This window comes from Schistocerca nitens, chromosome 5 (genome assembly GCF_023898315.1).
Source record: "Schistocerca nitens isolate TAMUIC-IGC-003100 chromosome 5, iqSchNite1.1, whole genome shotgun sequence".
Lineage (NCBI taxonomy): Eukaryota > Metazoa > Arthropoda > Insecta > Orthoptera > Acrididae > Schistocerca > Schistocerca nitens.
This window is the reverse complement of record NC_064618.1, coordinates 431,600,201-431,620,776: the sequence shown is the minus strand read 5'-3', so window position 1 is coordinate 431,620,776 and position 20,576 is coordinate 431,600,201.

The following is a 20,576-nucleotide window of genomic DNA, read 5'->3' as shown; positions in this document are numbered from 1 at the left end:
CAATAAGAGCAGTAGAAAATGTTGGAGACATCTTATGGTGGTCTATAGTGGGCATTTCTTTATGCGATCCCAAAACCGGTCACTAGATACAGACACCGAACAAAAAACATCATGTGTTTACAACGCTCTCCACTACTGAAAGTTGACAGGTTCGTGAAAAAGTTTCTAACATACGCTATCAGAAATGTGAGAGATCGGGGCATAATCCTGGATGAGCGTCTCAATCGGAAAGAATAAACTGTTACAGCTTGGTTCCAAGCAACACGTAATCTTAAAAACCATTTAAACCTCAAATAAAGTAAAAAGTAGTGCATTCTTTAGTTGCCCCAAATATTCACGAATGTGATGTAGTTGAGCAGGCCACATATACTGAAAGCTTCAGTTGACTCGGACTAGCCATGAATGCTTGATTAATATTTGTGGGTAACATAGGTTTGTTTGGTCATCTCATCCTTCCTTCGCCCACATAGGGTGATGCTGAGAGATAGGTGGATTTTAGCAGACTGTTTTCTTCATCGATTTCTTTTTAGCTACTGGTGCGCTCAACACCCCTCCTCACATATTCAATATCTACCATAGATCCATTGCTACAATACCAAATCGTATATATACAGCAATTTGGTTATCTCTCTTGATCTCTATTTCAGCCGTACGAAAATGGCTCTGAGCCTATGGGACTTAACATCTATGGTCATCGGTCCCCAATTTCAGCCATACGTCTTTGTCATAATATTCCACTACCTGTAAGACGTTAGAGAGTACCTTTATTATTCTGCTGTAAAGCACTTAAGTTTATTATAGAATTATTCCATTATTTGAGAGATCATTGATGAATTTCTCCGAGGGACGCAACGTTATCTTACCACTATCACAGTGAGCGGAGAAATTTCCTTGTTCAAATGAAGATTAGACCTACACTGGTAGTGACATGATTACTGATAAGGGCTCTAATCCTTCCAGGTCTTAACTAATGACAGACAAAGGGCACCACGACATAAACAGACTTCGCGTTGGTAAACAGATAAGAATGGCATCTATCCAACCGCGTAACAAGCAATGTGGAGAAAAGATATTTGCAGCCTTCCAGACGGACCATAATACGTTTTGAAACGTGAAACTAACCAACTGACTGACAAACTGAGTATCATGACAGTATGACTCTTTGCTGGCACATGTTCATAGTGAGAACACATCTTGTAGATGTCCATCTTCGACCTCCAGAAACAACAAGAGATGTGGAGCAACTGCTGTGAGCCGTCTTCTGCCAAGGTTTATCAGTGGATAACTATCTCTTAGGCACTGGCGGGATGGTGTAGCACGAGTACGATAACCCTAGGCGTTAATGCTACGTGTGCCTTTGTGTGATATCGGTGCCTAAGTTCGGGGCAAAGTATATTGCCAGAAGTGGATTGAGGGAGCTTAGGCAGTGTACTGACAACACAGAGAACGCTGGCCGCTTGGCCGATCGGTTCTAGGCGCTACAGTCTGTAACCGCGCCACCAGTACGGTCGCAGGTTCGAATCCTGCCTCACGCATGGATGTGTATGATGTCCTTAGGTTAGTTAGGTTTAAGTAGTTCTAAGTTCTAGGGGACTGATGACCTCTGAAGTAGAGTCCCATAATGCTCAGAGCCATTTGAACCATTTTTCAACACAGAGAACGCCCATCTAATACGAAGTATGATTAAAAATAAATATCGTGATTCCTAAAAGCTTGGTTGTTTCTACAGCACTTAATACTCCGTCTGAACAGGACCCGGAAGGCCTGCCGGTACGGACCGACCGTCGTGTCGTCTTCGTCACAAAGGCATCATCGGATAAGGATATGGATGGGCTGGGGTCATCACAACGCTCTTCCGGCGTGGTCAGTTTTCTGTGATCTGAGCCGCTCCTTATCAGTCAAGTACCTCATCACTTGGCCTCACCATGGACGCGAGAACCCTGTTTGCCGACAGCGCACAGCAGACTCGGACGGTCACCCATCCAAGTGCTAGTCACGCCAGGCGGTGCATAACTTCGGTGATTTCATGGTAATTGGTGTATTCGCCGCGGTAAGGTCGTTGGTGCGACACCTGATACGGAGCAAAAAAACCGCAGAACACTTAGGACCTAAGATACGGTACTCCAACGGGAACTAAATAATATTATGTAAGATATCGGGTATCCAGAAGTAGGCTTCAACATTAAGAAGAAAATTAAATACTGGGGGAATTTCAGACAGCACAACAAGACTAGATCTAAGATTAATTAAAATATACTCGTATGAAACAGAATATGTTCATTCTTCAGGAACTTCAGACGCTGACGATGTTCAAGAGTTATAAAAACTGTTCTAAAGTATATATTCACTATATAGAAATCTAATGGATGACTTTAATGCAAGAATGGGGACGTAGTATAAAAATAAACTTTCAGTGGGGAATTTGGAACTCTACACCAGGAACGACAGGGGATACATACTTGTGGAATTTACTGAAAAGAACCTAATGTACATACACATTTTTTTTTCAAGAAAACCTTGGCAGAGTACGGACATTGAAAGAAACTGGAGGAATTAAAGATGAGATTGGCTTCTGCCAGCCAACAAATAAAACGTGCAGGATATGTTTGTCTTAAACACGTTTAGGATGTCTACAGGATAGTAAAATACAATGTGAAACTGGGCACTAAGAAAGAAAGAAACTCATTAAAAATCCAGTTTAATCGATTAACGAATACGAATAGAAAGGTAAGTTGCTATTACAAATAAAAACAAGGATTGAGCCTCTATACAGTGAAAAGCTGTGGACTTAAGCACAAGGATTGATGCTTAAGAAGTATAAGGCTAGATGTGTTGCAGGAGCGGTGAGGAAGGAAACAAAATATCAGAGGACATAACACAGTTGATGAAGAAGAGGAAATCGTTAAAAGTATATGATAATTGAAGTCACTTACCATAAACTGAACTAGAGATAACGAGAAGATTTCAGACAGTATATTGAGAGCATTTTAAGGTTACAATTAGAAACAACGAAAATAAGAAAATAAAACGAAAAGGCACTTAAGCTGGGTAGACATCTTATAGCAACAGTTAGCATATCAGTTTAGTTTAGAAGAGTTACACACTGGCAAATAGCTGGCGGAGCAGAAGAGGCAATGACCGTGAAGTCAGCACGTTCAGGAGAAGCCATCGCCCTCCCCACATAAGCGGACGCTGTCGATTCAGTCGTCAGGGCATCGCCCACCGGCTCACGTGTTTCTCAGTTGTCACATGTGATCAAGGGCCCTCGCCTATATCTCAAGAGTCAATGACCGACGTTAAGAACATTCTTCGAGAAGCTTTTCAACATGACAGAAGAGGCAATGAGCATGAAGTCGTTCGTCTCCAGTGAACTGAAGTAAAGAAATACGCGAGACGCAGTGGGCCCGACAGAGTAGTTTTCAGTTCAGTTTCGTTGCTGAAGACCGTCATGCAGGAAGAGACTACATCGTACACAGAAGCACCAAGTCCGCCGCTGTAATGGAATAGCAAGCAGCAGCCTCGCCGCCAGAAGACAGAAGTTAGAAGAAATTTGAAGACTTATTTTTACGTACCCGGGTGACTGGTGAGGACGGGAAGGAGACGGCCTCACGTCAGCGGTTACCTGTGAGCTGGGATGAAGATCTGACAGCCGAAGACTGACAAGCGGGAGTCCCTTGTTCGAGTCTGGGACACTGGCCTTCCCGCGCCCCGCCGCTCCGCTGGCCGACGCACAACACTGACACACGCGGTCGCATAGAGAAGAGAAACACTGGAACGCCACATCCAAGGTATCACCATCCGATTCACGACTTCCTTCTCAATAGTTAAACGGGCCACAGCACGATGCGCATCTCCAGTCAACTGGGCGAAGCGGCGACACGAGATACACACCGCCAGGCGTAATCAGACGCCGCCGCTCACGCAAGCAGAAGGCTTCACAAACGACACAGCTGCCGCTCTCCCAGCCAGAACAATCCAGTAAGGAAACCGTTGTACAAAACTTTTAATAAAAGTTATCTTATGTAAAAATGCTGTTTCATTCTACCTCATACCCGAGCCAAGGAAGAGCCCACCCTGCCCACATGTTGATAAGAGAGAAAAAGTAATTTATTTAGTTTTTCACCCTGACACAATGCTTTAGAATCAAATGCCCTTTGCAGTAATGCGCATCCTGACAATTGACTAGCATCGAAAGATGTTACACAGTTACAGTAACTCTGCTGGCAGCATTTGAGAAAAAAGAAACAGGACCTACGTACAAGAGTACACGAAACACGGGTTCAGCTTCGGCTTGCACTTCAGTACATTAAGAGAGTGAAAAGTTCTAAATTGGGAGACTTCACTTCACCATAATTATTGACAGCAGTTTTGCAGAGGTTTTCAAAACATTAAGCAGGTATGCAGAAGATGACATGGATTTGTTTGCTTCGAATCAAGAACAACTTAAGAAAAATATGGGGAATGTGAACAGAGCAAATCTCACACAAGCCTGAATATTGATTACAGTAAGAACTAAATTATGTACAGGCAGTAGTAAAGAAACAGTTGGTGAATTTGTATATTTAGAGAATCTGAAACAAGCGGACTGGAAGTAACGAACAGGAGTCTAAAAACGGCTTAGAGTTCATTTGGAAACCTGGATACTGTATTAAGAAGTAAATTCTCAATGCGCCTTGTACGAAAAGCCCATAAGCTGCGCTTACTGCCAGCATTCACCTATGAAAGTTAAGCTTCACTATTTTTAATTTCTGGTCTTCGGACACGATACACTCAGCTAGCCTTTGAGTCATGAAATGCAGCCAATTAAATGACACCCACGGAACACAGAGAAAATTGACCCTAGTTGATAGCATAGGAATTACAGGGTGTTTCAAAAATGACCGGTATATTTGAAACGGCAATAAAAACTAAACGAGCAGCGATGGAATTACACCGTTTGTTGCAATATGCTTGGGACAACAGTACATTTTCAGGCGGACAAACTTTCGAAATTACAGTAGTTACAATTTTCAACAACAGATGGCGCTGCAAGTGATGTGAAAGATATAGAAGACAACGCAGTCTGTGGGTGCGCCATTCTGTACGTCGTCTTTCTGCGGTAAGCGTGTGCTGTTCACAACGTGCAAGTGTGCTGTAGACAACATGGTTTATTCCTTAGAACAGAGGATTTTTCTGGTGTTGGAATTCCACCGCCTAGAACACAGTGTTGTTGCAACAAGACGAAGTTTTCAACGGAGGTTTAATGTAACCAAAGGACCGAAAAGCGATACAATAAAGGATCTGTTTGAAACATTTCAACGGACTGGGAACGTGACGGATGAACGTGCTGGAAAGGTAGGGCGACCGCGTACGGCAACCACAGAGGGCAATGCGCAGCTAGTGCTGCAGGTGATCCAACAGCGGCCTCGGGTTTCCGTTCGCCGTGTTGCAGCTGCGGTCCAAATGACGCCAACGTCCACGTATCGTCTCATGCGCCAGAGTTTACACCTCTATCCATACAAAATTCAAACGCGGCAACCCCTCAGCGCCGCTACCATTGCTGCACGAGAGACATTCGCTAACGATATAGTGCACAGGATTGATGACGGCGATATGCATGTGGGCAGCATTTGGTTTACTGACGAAGCATATTTTTACCTGGACGGCTTCGTCAATAAACAGAACTGGCGCACATGGGGCACCGAAAAGCCCCATGTTACAGTCCCATCGTCCCTGCATCCTCAAAAAGTACTGGTCTGGGCCGCCATTTCTTCCAAAGAAATCATTGGCCCATGTTTCAGATCCGAAATGATTACTGCATCACGCTATCTGGACATTCTTCGTGAATTTGTGGCGGTACAAACTGCCTTAGACGACACTGCGAACACCTCGTGGTTTATGCAACATCGCACGGCCGACGTCTTTAATTTCCTGAATGAATATTTCGATGATCGTGTGATTGATTTGGGCTATCCGAAACATACAGGAGGCGGCGTGGATTGGCCTCCCTATTCACCAGACATGAACCCCTGTGACTTCTTTCTGTGGGGACACTTGAAAGACCAGGTGTACCGCCAGAATCCAGAAACAATTGAACAGCTGAAGCAGTACATCTCATCTGCATGTGAAGCCATTCCGCCAGACACGTTGTCACAGGTTTCGGGTAATTTCATTCAGAGACTACGCCATATTATTGCTACGCATGGTGGATATGTGGAAAATATCGTACTATAGAGTTTCCCAGACCGCAGCGCCATCTGTTGTTGAAAACTGTAACTACCGTAATTTCGAAAGTTTGTCTGCCTGAAAATGTACTGTTGTCCCAAGCATATTGCAACAAACGGTGTATTTCTATCGCTGCTCGTTTAGTTTTTATTGCCGTTTCAAATATACCGGTCATTTTTGAAACACCCTGTATATACTGATATGCTCAGCACCGTAAAGATATGTGGATATTTATATAAGAACACATCGTGCCTTGTAGTAGTGTCGTCATTGTCGTTGTTGTCCATAAAGCACTGAACACGGCAGGAAGTTGGTCATCGCGTGGTGTCGCCGCGGGCAGCCGAAGGCAATATGGTTGATGTTCTCCCCCGCACCACAGTCAGATAAGGGTGAGACTACCAGTCGTCGCAATTATAGTTGCAGTCGGAACCGTCCGCGTTTAAGGCGAAGGTGAAACGTGGTGTACAGACGACGGTCGTGGAGAAATACTTAGTAATATGGTTGCCTAATGATGTCTCAGCAGCTGAGACAGTAAGCGCCACTTACAGTTCTATAACTGATCGTCAAAGTGCAGCCCGCCGGCCGCTTATGGCCGGAACCAGGTATTCGCGTGACCCACGGTCCTCAGCTGTATTTTATAATAATATTCATCTGCATAATCCAAAAACGTCAACTAAAGTTAACAGCTTCTTAAGAGTGTAATTTTATTGCTCAGTAACAAAACAAGAATACTTAGAGACACAATAATATTTCAAAATTTGCTTTATTTTAATTGATGTGAATGAATAGGGCTTTGAGATAAGTAAAGATAGCCGATTGCCATTGCAGAGTGGTTAGAAGGGAGTGCACTGCGGGGTTAGAGGCTGTGAGAGGGCGAATATTTTATTGTTTGCCTTCCAGTGCTAACTACTCAAGGACGTGTGCAGCTCATACTGGTACAGATTTTGACACAGAAGTAACATGGGTTCGCGAATGCGCATAACATAGACGGTCATCATTATCTGTGGTTTATATTTGCTGCAAGGTATGTGACATTAAATTAAAACTGTTGTAATACAATGCAATGAGAAGAAGAGGAGGTGGAGGAGGAGTGTGATGTTTTTAACGCCTTTCGACAACGAGTTCATTAGAGACGGAGCACAAGCTCAGATCAGGGGAAGAATGGGAAGGGAATCGCCGTGTCCTTTCAAAGGAACCATCTTGGCATTTGCCTGAAGCGATTTAGGATAACCTAAATCAGGATGGCCGGACGTGGGTTTGAACCGTCGTCCTTCCGAATGCGAGTACAGTGTGATGATAACCACTGCGCCAACTCTCGTGTGAGAAGAAAAAAATTAGTCAAAAAGGTCAGTAAACATCTCATACTGCATAATGCACTTAAACATAAGTACAGTCAGCGTTATTACCCCACACAGACAACACAACAGCACTTTGTTAGGCAATTACAGTGTTACAACTTTATGGTCATTGGGCGTGGTGGTAGTCTAAAACAGAGAACAGTCGAGACGAAGCGTGACAGCTTTTAATGATCACTATTTGGGTGCTGCGGCCAACTCATCTTGCCCTTACTACAGCAAGTCTTTTAGGTCGTGAAATAACCATTTTTCGTTTAATACTGAGTCGGTCATATGCGGCTCTAAGAGCCGGACAACAATGGCAGTATTGTCTCTTGAGAAAAATGGCTGGACAACCACGTATTGGCCACCGCACGTTCTGTAGAAAGTCTGTGTAAGGAACATGTTCACACTACTTCTTCCCATGGAATGTAGCACCCTTAGCAATAGTCGAAGACTTTTATTGCCCCTGATACCTTGGTTCTCCTTTACCCACAGCAGGTTGACTCTCTTATTACGGGACTGTAAGCTCAGCAGTCCAGTGTGTATCGTTGGTGTTACTGATCACATGTTAGTGTTATCAAAACTGGCAGGTGGTTCGAGCCGAAGGCTATCTGCATCACCTTCCAGGTGGCAGCTATCGCAATGGTAGGCGATGAGAAGCAAATGTCCACAGGACTGGAACTTTATCCTGGACCGGTGAGCCAAGGAGGCGTTCCATTGTTCAATATTGTCAGTTCTACCTCTACTGTTACTCACGCGCGTAATCTTCCTGTTCTGTTATTACGTGCCGGATACCAAGACGAATGATGTGGATTGAGATCACCTGTTATGAGCTATGGGTGTTCAATAGCACTGATCAAATTACGCCGTTGTTCACTATTTACATTCCTTTCTGTCAATGTCAATGCTCTTCAAAGTCACTGCTCCTACATAGACAACCTCAGCGCATAGAGCTAAATTCAGGAGCGTGTAATCAATTCCATGTACGATTCCATGTCTTGAGGAAGCTAAGCAAACTCACTTTGATTGATCTCAGCGAGAGCACATTATGCTGTAAAATTCGACTAATAGTTTTAGCCACTAAGGACAGAGGATGAAGTGAGCGTTGAAAGAATGTGTTCTTTGATACCCGTATCAAATGTGGAGGATGTAAGTTGTTGCGGCGGGCTAACTTGCCGAAGCATCATCAATCAGTGCCTTAAATGTGATTGATCAGTTTGTTTGTGATGGGAACCTTGTCCAGTAATCTACGGTATTGCGGCGGGAAGGAGTTACCGGAAATGGATTTGACATCATACTGGTTTGGTAATAAGTAGTATTGTGAAAGAGCTGCGTCATTGTTGCTGGTGATTGTGGCACCGTGTGTAGCGAAGCCTACGGTCGGGGCGCAACTACAGGCTTCTGCAGGTCTAATGCAGATGTTTGATGGGGCAGTGGCTGCGGCTGAGGAGCGATGTAACGTACGAGGTCCCTTGAGCTGAAACGTCAGCAGCTTTCTCTGCAGTTCGAATACCATCTGTCCTAGCTGGGGAACGTGCTACAAGAAGGGCGGGAATTGTTCCAGTTCTCTCGTATTATATTCAGGATATTGCACGGCGTGGGAGTGGTCCCGGTTCTGGTATTGATAGACTACAGGGCAATATCACGCATTAGCATGACCTATTTACTGTCCGACCATTTCTTAAATTGAAAGCAGTCCCAGTCGGTTGAACTATGGTTCCCAGGACAGTGGTCTCACCGTAATATAGTGCTCTCGCAGACTGGTAGGTCGTAGTCGTTTCTACATTGTCCACAACGCCGAGTTCCACGACTCTTATAGCTTCTGCGGTTGTGCCTTAAACACCAATAGCGCTGCAAAACTACTAGACAAACGGTTGGACTGGGGAACACGTTCCCAGAACTGCAACGTATTGTGGAAGGAGCTGTGCTCCAAAACCGGTTATGATTTTATCATAAAAAGCGATTGTGTCGAAAATAAAAAAAAATTCTTTTTTGTGCACTGTCCCACATGTACCACAGAGGCAACGCTTTGCTTTTCTTGTGGTATTTCCGCCTCACTGAGTGAGATGTCAACATAACTGATAACCCCTCGTTTTGTGGTGGTGGTAAGTTCCTATGGGACTGGAACCTCCGACGGGGAGGGGTGGTAGTGGCAGGGGGGGGGGGTGGGGGGAAGAGCAGCGCGAACCGTGGAACCGTGGCAAGGCTCCTGAGACGACGCGGCTACACCGCTGGCGCGTGGCCCTCGGTTTGTATCACATCTTTCAGGAAATGTGTTTCTAAATGCCCTCAGCCCACATTTTGCTATCAAGTAGTTTATTCGTTGTTAGATCTGAATTTGTTTCAATTTGTACTCTGTTTGTCTCTGATCTGGTGAAACGTCCCCTTAGAAAAATTTATGAATTACTGTACTGATAAACCTCTTACATTATTTGATCTTCAAACAGCAGAGCAGAACTGAACGTACTCAGACATTTCGCTCTTTACCTATTCTGATCAACACTAAACTGACACGCAATTTTTTTAGCGCAACGCAATCTGACTTTCAATAATCCCTATGGCCCTGATTAACATTAAACTATACCTTTCACAAATCACTTACCCCCAAAAATCTTCGTTACTCGAACTACTGCAATACAGCGAGCGCCACTACTGCCAGCTAAATAAAAGATTGAAACTACTGAAGGCACTAACTACTGATAGGCATAATTAGCAAATGAAAGATTTTGATAGAGAACAAACAATGTATTTACCTTAATAGTGTTCAAAAGTCATAATATATGTAGCAGTTCATGACATCCAGTCTTACAAATTTACTGTCTCTGATGGACACACGTCAAGATCATCCGCTCTCAAAACTCCGCCATTTCACTCCCCACATCCACCACTGCTGGCGGCTCACCTCCAACTGCGCAAAGCTACGCACTGTTAACAGCCAATTGCCCAACACTACAATAGCGACTATTGCAACAATGCCGACCAGCCTCAGACTGCGCACAGCACAGCCAGTGATTTTCATACAGAGCGCTACGTGGCGGTGGCGTTACCAATATAAGAACATAAACAGCCTTCTTACACTGGTAATGTGTAGCATGTGCTGTTTGTCTGTTACACCTGCACTGGCTATTTATTTCCCGTGTGGCTATTGGATGTAAGTTGCCAGTTGATCTGTCAGCATTTCCCGAACAATTTTATACGGTCCATTTATCTGTGTTACTACATGTGTTGCTCTTGCTAGATAGATTGAAGTTCTGTAGCTTCCTGGCAGATTAAAAGTGTGTGCCGGACCGAGACTCGAACTCGGGACCTTTGCCTTTCGCAAGCAAGTGCTCTACCAACTGAGCTACCCAAGCACGACTGAAGCACCGTCCTCACAGCTTTACTTCTGCCAGTACCTCGTCTCCTGTATTGTACAGGCAGAAGCAAAGCTGTGAGGACGGGGCGTGAGTCGTGCTTGGGTCGCTCAGTTGGTAGAGCACTTGCCCGCGAAAGGCATAGGTCCCGACTTCGAGTCTCGGTCCAGCACACACTTTTAATCTGCCAGGAAGTTTCATATCAGTGCAGACTCCGCTGTAGAGTGAAAATTTCATTCTAGATTAAAGTTCTATCTACTGTTACCTAACTCCCTAACATTCTGGTCACATATTTGACGTGACTAGGGTACCCCAGGATTTGAAACCGTTAGATTATGTTAAGTATACACATGCACCACAGGTACACTCGTAATTTTAGGGCTAGTTTCAGCATGAATCTTTTCTAGCCAGCAATGGTTGATAAATAGCTGACTAGTATGGTGATAAGAATGAAAGGACAAACTACGCTTTACAACAAAGTTTTCGTTACCAAAATCTACAACTCAACTTTCTGGATGACTTTGGTAGCTACGAAGGTCCACCATGTGTTATACAGTTTTCTTTTCCTCTCTATGCTAAAAAATATTATTGCATGTTTTAGTTCCTCTCGTGCTTGGAATTTATTGCTCACATGTTTTCTTACTGGTTATTCGTATAAATAAAATGTTTTGTAAAAATCAACAGAAAAATAATAATTCTTGTTTTTAATGTTTGCTGTCAATATGAACGACAAAGAATACTAAACAAATCAAAATCTGTCAGTTAATTCAAAATAGATGCATTAGCGGTTCAGAATCAATTTACATATGTTAGTAGCAATTTTTCCCAGTATCAAGAGATTGTGTCTTCTCTATACATTATTAGAATCGTCTAAAATGAAATATTCGCTCCAAATTGATAGCCCAGTAAAATAATCGCTGGCTGTATCTCTAAAACCATAGAATTTTAACTTTTCTTGTTGGCGTTTCTTTGTAACTCAAAGAGGGGTTTGTCGTTATGTCTCTTAGCAACGAACAGGTTTATGACACGTCTGAAACAGAATGCTATATTAAATATTTTCTTCTGTTTCCTTTCATTAAAGTTCTTTGCTGCCCAGGTGAATAGCTGTAACACGGTGTGGACTGATTAATAGAGTTCCTTACACGGTTACTCGTTACTCTGCCGTTGGAAGAAGTGTATTATAACAAATTAAAAAGAGCTAATGGAAGTGTCTGAATGGCGCCATCAATCTCGTTCTGAACCAGCCTTCCTGGACCTGCAAAGAAATCCACCCATCAGTGCAACAGTGGTGTAGCGAAGTCTTAAAGCACTGAGAGACAACGGCCGGAAAGTTGCACTTCAGCAATTTACAGAATTTATTACTCGCCTCGCTATTGATAATTCATCACCAGTTAAGCGTAGCAACTCAAGTTTGGCGGCTCGCGTAGAGATAAGGTTCTACCTGAAAATGATTAATGCCCCCATCACGGCAGCTGGAGTCATCCCGAAAGTAGGGTGAAGTCGGTTATGTGTCAGGCAAAAAAAAGTGATTACCTAACAAAATGATGTTCCAGGTAACTCCAGCGCAAAATCAGAGACTGGATACAATACGTAATTACCTAGTAAGGTAAGTGAGGCAGACTTTCCGAAGTATAATTTATTTCATTAATTGTTGTATGCTGAGAAAGCTTCCAGGGCTTCGCCATATTCGAAAGTGATTACACAACAAAATCATTTTTCAGATAATTCCAGTGCGAAACTAAAGATTGGATAAAATGCATGGTTACCTAGTGAGGTAAATGAGACTGAATTTCTGATGTAAAATTTACTGTATTAATTTTCGTATGCTGAGAAGACTTTGAAAGTTTCGCCATATATTGTTACTCAATGTCGGTGTTAATTGCAGATAATACTGCCTAGTAATTATCTACGATCCAAAACGGCCTTTGGTGTCTAGTAGGTAGAGAAATAATTTCTGATTCTTCTTCTTCTTCTTCTTCTTCTTCTTCATTTCATCTGTTAATTGCCTATTGCCGCACTCCATATCTTGTATATTCTTCCTACGTTTCTTCTTACAGTGCATTTATAAGCGAGCGCTTTTACCGGGAAAATTTCTGTAGCCTTACGGCCTACATGTTCCCTACATTTTGTCTATTTCGCTATATTTTCCGTTTAGGTTATATATTCCTATTTCTTTCCCAAATAATCTCATTCGTTTTACGATATTTTCTTGTAAATCCTTCCACTTTTCTTACAAGCCAGATTTCTTCACACAGTACTTCACTCCCTTCGTGTTTTGTTCTCATTCACGTTCCACTTCCATCAGCAATGGTTGATACTGCTATGGTTAAGTAAGATTTCGTTGGGGTTCTTTCTGGCTTTATGTTGCAAGTTTTTCACGATCTTTCCACACATGAAAGTAACTTTCTTTAACTTCTGATCCACATCATTATTATATTAATTTGTGGTGTCCACATACATATATGTTGTCACGATCTAAAAATACTTATTTATTCAACGTCTTCCATTTAATGATCATTTATGCACAGGGTGGTTATAATTAAACTCTCGCTGCTTGAACCAGTGTAGCGGAAAACGATTTACCGGATGGATGCCAGACATTATAGGAATGATGTTCAGACTGTGCGTTGCAGGATTTGCGTTCTTAGTAGTGTTAGTGTCATGAATTTCTGTTAGGCGCCTGTATTGGTAGCGACGTAGGGTTGAAACACGATTGTCACTATGCTATACAGTTGCGGACAGTCAGAATGGGTCTGGAAAAGGTGAGCAGTGCTTTACTTGCTTATGGCTGTTTTGTCAAAACAACACCAATAGTGTTGATACTGTTCGCGATTATCGACGCATTAAGGGTCGAAGGACATGATTCGGAAGTGAGTATTCCGAGCTGCGTGGCCACCAACATCACCACATTTGAAGATCACCAGATTTGGACCCGTGTGATTTCTGGCTTAGAAGTTAGCTGAAGGACACGTTTTATCAATAGGAGGATAACATAGTTGTAGGGCCAAAGTCAGTGTAGCGAAGGATGTAGCCAACTTCCCACCTGACATGTTTCGGCTAACAGTACAGCAATCTCTAGTGCTGTTCTAGGCTGTCGTGAGTGCAGATGTTTCTCGCACTGAGCAAAGTTTGTAACCTGAAACGTAAATATGATATGCAACTGACAAATGTTAGCCTCTCACGAGAAAATTAAAATTTTTATTTGTTATTTCTGTTCGGCACATCCTAAAAATGATTACACAAAGTTTCATTGTCCTACGATCAATAGTTTTTCATGGGGGGCCTCTCAATAAGTGGAAGTTTGATTATAACCATTCTGCGTATACTGAAGATAGCCGAGAAATACAGCAGCCTTGTCTTACTCTTTGTGTTAATGGGCTTTGTGATTACATTTCCCATATTTATAACAAAATTCGGTATTTGTTTACTGACTCTTAATAGAATTCTTGAGGTGCGATGGATAACTGCCTTCAGGCATTATATTCCATACCAGTTCACTGCTCACACTATCAACTACCTTTTCAAAATTAATAAAACCAAGATGGGTTCCCCTACTTGACAGCCGGCCGAAGTGGCCGTGCGGTTAAAGGCGCTGCAGTCTGGAACCGCGCGACTGCTACGGTCGCAGGTTCGAATCCTGCCTCGGGCATGGATGTTTGTGATGTCCTTAGGTTAGTTAGGTTTAACTAGTTCTAAGTTCTAGGGGACTAATGACCTCAGCAGTTGAGTCCCATAGTGCTCAGAGCCATTTGCACCCTACTTGACACAATTCTTTTTTCCTTAACTTGTAGTCTAAAAGCATTGTCAATAGTTGATCCTCCATTTCTGAAACCTGGCTGCTCTTCAGGAATCAGTTTTTCAGCTATTTTTTAGTCTTGCTTTCAGGATTTTGAAGTAAAATTTCTGGGTTGAAGCCTGAAGGCTTCGACTTCTGTAGTTATTATACCTATTTTATCACCTTATTGGAAGACACATGATACTTTGGCTTTTGGCTATACTTTTGGAATCTTCTCACTTCTCCATCATTGATTGTAGACGTGAAGCTGCAGGCATAACCTTCGACATACCCACAGATTCATGTTAATACTATTTAAAGAAACAGTTTTCCTATTCTTTGTAGGTTTTTTAATTTCCACCAGTCCTGTCGTATCAGTACTGTCCAGGCCTTTTGTGTCATTAGGTCAAGTAATGTCTCAAAGAAAGTATCATCACACCACATGTTTTTTATAATGACCTATACATTCCTTCTCTCCAGTCTTGTTGACTCGTATAGTGTTCTTTTTTGGTCTACTGAGCGTTTTCAACACCTCATATGTGATCATTTATCTGCCATGCAAATCATACTCTATATTGCTAATAAGGTGTTCCGACGAATCTGCGCGTTTTCTCCCAGTTATGTTTTTCGCATTATTTCTTTCATCTTTATACGCATTATAGTTTTCTTTTGTGGGAATATTATGTAGGCCTTGAAAGCTTCTTGGTTTTGTTTAACTGCTGTTTTCCTTTCTTGTGTCCAAATCATGAATCCTCTATGTTTCCTGTATTTCCTTTTCTTCACCACCGACCGATGTGGCCGAGCGCTTCTAGGCGCTTCAGTCCGGAACCACGCTGCTGCTACGGTCGTAGGTTCGAATCCTGCCTCGGGCATGGATGTGTGTGATGTCTAGGGGACTGCTGACCTCAGACGTTATGTCCCATGTTGCTTAGAGCCTTTTCTGCACCAGAACATCATTAGCTACGTCTGATACGATTGTTACTAAGGTTTCCCGTTTTTCTTCCAAGTCTTCTACCGTTTTCCAATTTGTGAAACGTCATCGAAGTTTGGTAGATATTTCTTATACTGATATAACTTAAAAGTTATACTTTAAAACTGGTTCTCCCTTTTGATTATTAACTGGTTTTTTTGGTTTTCTCCAATTTGCGTAATACATGCGAATCATTGACACCAGTAAGAAGGGATCTGATCGAATATCCACTCCTTGATAAACTCTGGCGTTTCTAAGATGACCAGGAAATCCCTCACTTGTTATTATGTGCTCTAGAATAGATCCTTATTCTCTTCCTGATCAGGTTGATTTTGTGTATGTCTTTGTTCTTAAAAACGCAATCGTTAATTTTCAAATGATTAAAGGTAACAAAATTTCCAAGTATTATGCCATTTTCATTAAATAAATTTTCTCAAAATGTGCCTACTGTTTTGAGAATTGGTATACTTTCACATCTGACACTGAGATATCTCACGAGTAAAAGAAAATTTCTATTGCACTTCTTTAATATCATTTAACTCGTTGTAGAAGGCCGTGAACCCATAAATTTTCCCTTCTGTGGCATATATTGCTATTGCTCTTAGTATTCCTCTTGGACCTTCAGTTCCTGCTAGTACAATTCCTTCATTTACACCCAGTATTTTATGTCCCATTCTCTGTGAATGTAGATGGCAACACCTTTAATTGCTCTTTGTTCCTGTTTTACTCCGCTGTAGATCGCAAAAGTCATCTCCATATTTCATTTAAGAAGTTTTCTTCTTGTTTTCTGTAATTGCCAAAAAATATATTTCCCTTTCTTTAAGACGTTTAGTTAATTCGGCTTCCTTAGAAAAGACGCTACCGTTCAAAGTGGAAACCTGTCAGGCTTCGTTGAAAAACTTACTGTTGTACCTGTTTCCTGCCCATGTCGTATCCCGTAAATCCATCCTGATTGCAAAGCTAAATTGAGTACAGCAACTTCGTAATTTTCATTATGACGCTCCATGCGATAATCATTTCCGGAAACCTCTCATACACGTGTGATCAGTTCTACTCTGCTACGGAAACAAATTACACTTCTAATTTAACGATCATCATCGCTTGTCACCTTGGTGACACACTGTTCGATTGCAACCAATATCATGCTGTCAGTATCTGCATCGGCATTCTGCAAGAGCAAACGTTTCCTTTAGAGCACTTCAGTCAGCTTTTTCGGTTCGCATCGTGAGCATAACTTTTGATAATATAAACATCCTGTAATAAATGCGTAAAATACACTTGTTGATACTTGAGGAAACCCATCAAATTACGCCGAAATCGTGTAGCGTCTGTTCTCAACCTCCTGCACTAAATCGTCAGCAGTGACTGAACGTCTCTCGCTTTGTTCTTCATCATACACAGTTGTACAGTCGTCTTTAGAAACCCTTACCCGTTTCCATACCATTCCATCGCTCATAATGTTTTCTCCATACACTTCATTGACATGACGATCAATTTCTGGACCTTTCGCGCCTGTACCACTACGAAAACGAATCACAGCGCTTGTTTCACCATCGTACGGGTTCTCAGTCAGTGGAGGCATTTCATATACTCTACTGGCGTCCATTGCTTGGAAATAGAGTGCGGTACACCGCGCGCGTATGTCTCATGCCGACCGCGGCTGTGCAGCAGAGGAATTTCAAAACGGTACTTACTTTAAAAAGACGCCTCGTCTTTCGATGGCTATAGAGGCTTCGACAGATCTTCAGCTGTCGCGAAAAGCATCAGCCGTTGATGATTTCACCGAATACGACAGGCGGTTGATGATGAGCTACATCAAATGCGACTATTCTATCGAGTAAAAAACATATTTCACGCTAGAAACTTGAACGTGCACCACAACGAAGAAGAGTAGCGTGCTTGACGCATACCAGTACAGAAGATGCGTCAAATGAAGTGCAGGATGTTGACACAATTTCTATATAGCCTAGAGCCATTCGATTTCTCTGTATTTGGATGTTGTCACAGGTCCTTTACAGTCTTGAGTCATTGAATTTCTCTAAATTTCAATGGCGGTTCGATTAACACTGTGAGAAACATATTCCAGATCAAGCGCTCAGTGTATGTTTGGAAACAGAGAAGTAAAGACAGACCTGAAGAGTCTTACAAACTAACAGACGATTAATGTGCAATGAATCAGAGGATTTAAATACTGAGAAGCATTTGAAAAGAAAAAAATGGAGCAGTGATTTTATCAATAAAATATTATTTATATTTTACAACACTGTAAACTCACCCGTCTCTAACTGACTGTGCAACAACGTGACCACGTAAGCCTAATCATATCAGAAAATTAAGGCTATGGTTTTGAAGGTAAATAACTGATTAGCAAGGGAAAATGTACATGTTATTTTTACAAATAACATTACTCCACTACCTTCTTACGTAAATTTTGTACAAATGTTAAAAATAGAGGTATCACACTCGGCAAACACAAATAAAAGTACCACAAAGTTTCCAGTACCTCACATAAAATCAACGAAGCTGCTTCTGAATACGGTCACTATTTGAAAATATTTGCATTAAGTAAAACAGTCAAGATTCAACACAATTGCAGCGCCGGAAATCGATCTACCAATTAAAACAGAAAATGCTTTCAAAAAGTAACGCTGATATGCAATATCTAGGATATTATAGTTTTTTTTTAATGTTTACTATGTCAGTGCTACTTTGTTTTAAATTTACTGTACCTTTACTTTCATTCAGACCTGCATTTGTAAGTGCAGCCCTTCATTGTTAAAAAAGAACAAACTGACTAACTCACTGAGGTGACATTACTGAATATTTTAATTCATCTTTCAACAAAAAATCTAACTTGTTTAAGTTTTTAAATAATCTCTTTCTTAGACAAATTATCGACAGTCAGTTATATTAAAGTGAGAAAGTTACAGAATTCTAGTTCATGTAACAATGACAGAGATCAGAGAGATGATGGGGGAGCTATAAGCGGAGCTAGAATTTCACGCAAACTGCTGGGTATGCCTTACATGAGCTCTAAATTAACATGATGCGAACAGTCTCGCACGTTGTCAACGCAGTTGAGACGACGGCGCTAGTCTCTGCGACAATGTTCCATTAGTTACAGTTTTATTACGACAGCACTCTGGTTAACAGCAAACGATTATGGGGCAAAGTCATGATGTTTTTTGGTGCCTCGCAAATTGCATTTTGGCCTCACATGCACCAACTTCTAGTCTTACACGACATATCAGCCGTTTTGTGGCTGATGCTGCAGTGCCTCGCACACGCACTCTTTGAAGTAACGCACGCTGCACCCAAATACGTTTCTACCACTACGGTTTAATCTTTGCCATACATAGATGAACTTAAGTTTCTTTGAAATTTCCCTTCCGTTTTTCTAACGACAGACGCCCACTGTAACTATTTACATACATTGTTACACTTCGTTTTACAAAATATATTACCATTTGGACAGAAGTAATTTGGTTTCAATTACAGACTAGATTTCACAGCTTGAAATGTGTATGTACTCGGTAGCAGCGATGGCGAGGCATGATAAAATCTTTGACCAGAGAGCCTAGTCTGCGCTTGACTGCGCGAGAGTGCAGTGCTGTCGCGAGTTAGCTGTTCGAGAGTAGTAGCGCATGCGAGATGACGTAGTCTGTGGTAGTAGCGCGCGAGAGATAGTCGCAGTTGTGTGTGAGGAGTCGGCGGGCGTCGACATGGCACTCTGGTCAAGATTCACGACAATGTATATATTTTGAATAAGGTAATGAAGCAGCATTGCGCACATTTGATAATGTAATGTAAATTAACTGTAACTAATTTGTTCAAGAATCGCCCCAATAATAATTCTGTTTTTTTAAACCAACCATTTTTAACAAAGAATCCTTTTTTGAAAGAATATTTCCGTTACAATTCCTTAAAGAAAAGTTTCCCTTAAATTCAAATTTTTTGCGATGCATTTCCTTCGAGCTATGGTGAAAAATAAGAGCAGATGCAGTTTTACTAAGGTAAGAATTTCAGTTTAATTAGTGAACAGGGCCTAAGATCGACATTTCGGTCTATTTGCGTTTTCATTAACATTTAAATATTCTTACATTTTTTGTGGGCAGCTTACACTAGGGTCAGATTGCTATTATATTTTTCATTTAATTGTCATTGTCTTTAAATTTAATTGCTGGGAGGTTACACTTAGCTCTAGGTCCATGTCCATTTGACTAAGATTAGCATACATTTTGTGTGGGGAGGTTACACTTGGCTCCATTTCTATTAAATATTGTCTTTCAAATTTTTGTGGGAAGGTTACACTTGGCGACCCTGCTAGGATCGTATTTCTTTGGGAATGTTCTAAGAAACAGTCAGATATCTGCTCTTATTTGCTTAAATATAATTAGCATATGGCGCAACGCTTCTACTAATTTGTGAATTTCTTTCCTCAGATCATCGGCAATTCTTTGCTCTGTTGTATTTTTGTTTGTTGCTTTTGCATTGTGCTTATTTCTTTTGTGAATAATTGTGACTATTGTAAAAAAATGCCGCGAAAGACTATGAATAGTGTATCGCGAGGTATTATGAATGAATTTACCGACTTAAACAACGTGACCGATAGTAATTGTGATGACAATACTGCGTTCACTGACAATCAGTGCGTTCCAACCACTAGTGATGATTTTTATCTTACTGATGAACAAACGAACTCAATTGTCTCCCCTGTTAATTTGACGACAATTGCTGACTCGGGGCGTTGTGTTGGAATGAATGCTGCCCAGCTTGATACGCCCGGTTTGGAAAATTCAAATAATGTTCAGACAAATTTTTCTTATGAGGGAGGACAATGTACTGAAAGTACGACGGATCCATTTAATTCCGAAATAGTGACCGACAGTGTACATCCGACTGATAAACCTTTTTGTAAATCACAGAATAACCAAATG